This window comes from Convolutriloba macropyga, chromosome 1, assembly GCF_964194025.1.
Source record: "Convolutriloba macropyga chromosome 1, txConMacr16.3, whole genome shotgun sequence".
In the NCBI taxonomy this organism is placed as follows: domain Eukaryota; kingdom Metazoa; phylum Xenacoelomorpha; order Acoela; family Convolutidae; genus Convolutriloba; species Convolutriloba macropyga.
In genome coordinates, this window is record NC_134468.1 from 31411094 (window position 1) to 31417093 (window position 6000).

The window sequence follows — 6000 nt, forward strand, 5'->3', positions numbered from 1 at the left end:
TAGAGCATTGACTAAAGTTTGTCGAAATAAAGTCTATCGCTAATATAAAAGTGATTGTGAGCGAAAACGAATCAATTCCATTGTAGCTGAATGGTTAAAGTATTGGACTGGCAATCTGGAGTTACTGGGTTTGAACGCCTGTTTGGGTGGAGTGATTTTTGCATCCTCAAAGCATTTGTAATTTACACCTATCTAATTTAAATTTCCCCAGCTTGCATTCGTGAGAAAGTTAACAGACGTTAGCCGGTTAATGAGATTTGAGTCTTAATTTGCCTCAATTTTGTCAAATTTCAGAGTTTTAAATTAGAGTAAAAAGAAAGCAATCTAAAAAATGATATGTTTGTGAACTTTGACATAATGCCTTACTGTATCGAGCACAATCGGAAAGCAGTACCACACAGTAGACCTTTATCCGACCCAAATCTATAGATGATTCTCCATGCACTCTATATTTTTTGAAAATTTAAATGACTGACTGCTTTCAAGCGAAAAAATTGAGACACATCTGTAAAAATCTGCTTAAAAACAGGCTTTTTACTTCGAATTTCAACACAACGTAGCTTAAAAACAACCTATTTTTAATTTTTGATGCGTTTCTCAATTTTTTGAATACTTTTTTCCTTTCCCTTCTTTACCACATGAAATGAGTATTCTTGGTAGTCATAAAAAAATATATGGTTTTATTTAAGACATAAGAAGTTTCTATTGTGATCTTGCAATGATTAGTGAAAAACATGTTTAATCTTTATGGTTAGTGAGAACTGCATATGATCACTTTTTTGTTGCCAAGTTCTATAGATCCAAAGTTTTTTATCTAAATTGTTTTCTTTGTAGTTTATTCCGCAATTGCATCACCAATGGAAAGCTAAATAGCTCTCTCAAGAAACAATGCGCCTCTCGCACAGGAAATAAAGAAAATTGTTGTTTTGTGATATGAAGAGAGAAGTTTTGTCTTAAAGAGTCGTTCTTGGCTATTGGGTGTTACCGGATTGATTTAATATCGAATAAAGAAAATTAGTTCTTCTTAATTTACTAATTTTCAAAAACTTCCTCGAATTTTGAAACCAAAAGCTTTTGAACTGTGTCGTACGCGAATGAAATTGCGTACTTGATCTTGAGTCGCGAGTTGCGTTTATGTTCTATGTCCTACTTGCGCGGCGAGTGCGCTTTACACAATTTCTAAATGAATCCGCTTAGCGAATCGCGTAAGGACTAATTGTTTACTTTACTCGATTTGTGAAGAGAGTTAATGAAGAATAAGTTAAATTGAGCAACTGTACGCGAAGTGCAAAACTAAGAGAATGAAGATTAAGGCAACTGGTATTCCAGAAGTCATAACAAAACGTGAACACTAATTTCCCGCTATGGGAAATGGGAGAAACAGACTAGCATGTGAAATAATACTGACTTATACACATTGCCCTCAGGAATACGTACATTAAATAAATTAAGTACATCGTATAATAAATTTACTGCACTAAATTAATTTATGATGTATGACATTTCTCCCGCTTCAAAGAAAATTAAAATTGCATAAAATAAAATTTTAATAACAATATGAATAATAATAATACTTATTCACCGGTTAAATAGTATCAACAATATATTTACTGGTTATCATAGCTAGTCATAATTAATAATATACAAGTTTAATGGATCAGAGTTTCACATGTCTTCTTCATCAATGATTAGTTCATTTGAAGTGCTGTGGTCGGCTGGTCGTATACGGGGTCCGTCGGTGACACCTGTCCTATGATAGGCGAGGGAAAGTCATTTGCAATTGGTTCAACCCGCGTAGCTGTATCAGCAATGGTTTGTAAACCGAAGGTTGTATCAATTCTATGTCGCCTACACGTCGCTTCCTACGAGGTGGAGCAAAGTTCGGAGGACACGAAAAAGTGGAGTCACCAGAGGAATATTCTTTATCATATCCATAGTATTTAGGACTTTTTCTAGTCCGTTTGGTTGTTCTTGTCAGAATATGGGGTAACGAAGTTGTCGGAATTGAAGGAGATGATAAAGGAGTTTCTTGATGCTTATTTGTAGGAGGGGGTGCAATTAATACTTCTCCAGTTATAATTTGCTGTTCGGGAGCAGTCTCTGGAATTTCGGATAGTGTTTGGGGAGCGAAATTGTCTGGAACTTTAGGCATGCGTACTCGCATTGCGCGAGCGATGTTAGATTTATTTGAGGATACACCACTACCAGTTTCTCGTTTTCTATGCTTCATTTTTCGGTCGCCTTTTTTTATGCGGGTACACTCTTTGATGTGACTAAGTATCTTTGCCTCAGTCGTTTTCTCGTGTGTGCGGGGTCCTCGGCGGTTTATGTAGTCGGTCAATTTGGTTTTTCGTTCTTCCCGAGTACCAAATTTTGCAATATCACTATTGCGTACTGTCACTTCCACCTTACCCGGCTCGCGAAAAACCGAAGTATATTGGTCGGTCTTTTGTACTACCGATCCTGGGGCCAACACCTCATACAAGCCGTCCAGATTCTTCTTGGATCTCTTGTGAAGGTGTTTCTTTCTGGCAATGTTTAGCCGTACGGCGTGTTCTTTCAATGGAAGTGGGCGATGCGCTTGCGTGGCGCGAAGGAAACGTGATTCATTATCAGTTGCTAGCCGTTCGCGAGTGGTGGCATCCTTTGTCGCCTTACACATATTCCGTTCAATTTCGTCGTCACTCCGGCTGTTTCCACAGTGTTCCTCCGGCAGCAATTCATTAGGGGTTACAGTTTCTTCATCTAAATAATGATTCAAAATGTTTTCATAACTTAAGTCAGATGATTTTGGTTGAGTACATATATTGCTGAGTGGTGTATTAGCTTTACGTCCGAAGTGAGATTCGAATGTGGCGAAAGCTTAGTTGTTCTATGTTTACATATGCGAAGCTGGTATATAATTGATTTTAATGCTGCTTTAATGGTGAACGAATTTACTTCTTTATTTGCGTCTTTTATACATGCCAAGCGTTGTTTAATAGTACCAATAAGTCGTTCAACTAAACCTATTGCACGATGATCGTTTGCCGGAGCTGGTATTAGTCTGATGTTATTTTTTGTACAAAAATTTTTTACTTGGTTACCTATAAGACAACGGGCTTGATCTATTCTTAAGGAACGAGGAACTCCATGAATTTGTATATAATTTTCTAAGAATTTTATGACATTCGAGGCATTTGCATTATCAACCAATTCTGCAGAAGGTTATGTTGAAAATCTATCAATGCATGTTAAAATGTATATTTCATGTTCTTTTTCGTTATTAATGGGCCCTGCAAAATCTGTTTGTATTTCTGGGTTTGGAACTATACATGGTGTATGTGCTTTAAATTTTTTTGCGGGAATGACAGATTTTAGATTTTAGAACTGCGTCCTTACTTGTGAGTGATGCAATTAGACCTTTGCTGAATCCTTTTCCCACCACTCGTTCAAACGAAATTACTTGGGGGCTATCCGTTAGTGGGGTGCTTAAATTTGAATGCGAGGAGGATCTGCGTGGCGTACTTGTTGTTGCATTGTCAGTGAATGACACGCGAGGCGAAGCTCTGGTTGATCGGGACGAGAGTGATTTTCCCTTGAGAGATGAAGCTTGTTGACTCATTGTTGATGAGAGTTGGGTTTTTTCAATTAAGTTAATTGACAAAGAGGAAGACAACTGAATTTCAGGTTGAGTTTGGGCAAAAAGCACTTGATTGTTGTTTATTAATTGAGCACGTGAGTTATTTAAAGTATTTGAGTGTGGTTTACTAAAAAGGTAGGAATTTGAAGCTGATTTTTGATTGACAAGTGAGAATCACTTAAGGGAGTAAATTTGGAAGCATTTTGGTAAGCGAGTGACGCTTTTCTTGTGTTTACTAGCCTTTGAGACTCAATTTGTACAGGATTAGTTGTAAATGGTAGACTATGTGACGCAGATTTAGAGTGAATTGAGTAATTAGTAACTTGCGTTGCAAAAGAGTCATCTGAGGAATGCATTCTAGTCTTTTGAGTAAATAATAAAGGATTATGCCGGGCGGGTGTTAAATTGTTAAAGAAACAGCGTACTCGCGGTGCGAGATCGGAGGTGGTATTAATTAAATTAGAAGTGTTAACTTTTGGAGTAGGATATGTGTTAGCGAATACGAAATTATTTTGACTGGAATGTACTCGCTGATCATGTGCACTAGTACAATTAATACTATTAGTGGAATGGAGAAATAAGTTATGCTTTTGATCCGCGAATGATTTAGTATTATTAGTTAAATGTACTTGTGGGGCGTGTGTGCTATGCGGATGATTGAATTTAAAGGAGGTTACATTAGAGTTGTAATTTTGCGCCGCGAGATTTGAACTATCATTTGTTAAGCGAACATGCTGGGCGGAATTTATGTCTAAATTGGAAGTTTGTTTTGAACAGAATTTTGGACTATTGTTTCGCGGGGCGAGATTTGAACTAACGTTTGTTAAGCGTACACGCTGGGCGGATTTTATGTCTGAATTAGAGGTTTGCTTTGAATAGAATCTTGAACTATTATTTCGCGAGGCGAGTAAATCAGAAATTTCAGTTTGAGGATTTTGTTTTTCATAATTTATGGTTAAAACTTGTGCTGTATTGGTGGTGGAATTTTTATGTTCACCATCATTATCAATATGTAATTTATGAAGTGAATTAGCTGTGAGATTGTGTTTTTGTTGAAGTAATTGGGCATCAGAATGTATGCTCGATAATGTTGCAACTAAAGATTCCTCGTCATATTTGGAAACACTTTTTGCTGGTTGATATGGATTACGAGATATGTAATCAACTAGACCCATTTTCGCGCCAGGTAAATGCTCTATTGAGAATTGATAAGGCAAAAGACGATCAACCCACCGTGATAACCTACTATTGTAACTTTTATTTGATCGATGTTCTTTTAAAATGGAAAGTAATGCGCGGTGATCAGTGATAACAGTGAATTCTTTACCATACAAATAATTTTTAAAATATTCTATGGACCAAACTACCCCAAGAAGTTCTAATTCGTTAATACTATAACGTTCTTCACTACTATTTAAAAATCGGGATGCAAAAGTTATTGGCTTCCAACCGTCAACTGTTAGTTGTTCTAGTGCTGCTCCCAATCCGGAGCGTGAAGCATCACATTTGATTCGCGTTTCAAATTGGGGGTTATAATGAATGTTTTCTGTATGATTTGCTATGCGAGTTTTAATAGCATTAAAATGTAGTGTATGAGTGTCAGTCCAAATGTATTTAGTGGATTTACGATGTAGAGGTCTTAAAGGGTGGCAAAGTTGAGCTAAATTGGGAATAAGTTTACTAATATAGTGGACTGAGCCGAGGAATGAGCGTAATTTTTTAAGTGTATTAGGAGGTTGTAATGACATAATAGAGGATGTTTTGGATTCGAGTGGCGAGATCCCAGATTGAGTTATATTATATGCTAACCAGGAAATTTGTTGTTTCGCAAAGTGGCATTTCGGAAGATTAATTCGAAGGTTATCTGCATCCAATTTTTTAAGACAATCTAATACAAGTTGGAAGTGATCATCTTCTGAACCTTTGCTAACAATTAAATGTCGTCTAAGAAACAGAATGTATTTTTAAGTCCAATCAGGGTTTAATCCATTGCCTTCTGAAACTCGGCAGGCATGTCTGTAAGACCGTAGAATCCTGTCTTGAATCGATATGTGCCTGTCATTTCACCACTTATAATATTAAAATTACAATGATTAGCAGTTTCAGGGTGTAAGTTTAGTTGGCTGTAAGCGTATTTAAGATCAATAGTAGAGAAATATATTTGTTCCGCGGGTTCTGTTTTGTAATTTGTTATTATTTGTGATATCGAATCCATAAGTGTTTCAATATTTGGCATCTGATATTTGTTCTTGTGTATTGCTTTGTTAAGAGTTTTAGAATCTAGTGCTAATTTTATGGTTTGATCTCGTTTGACTGTGATTACAATAGGTGAAATAAAATATTGGTCAGAACAGTTATTCAGTTTTTCTATATGTCCC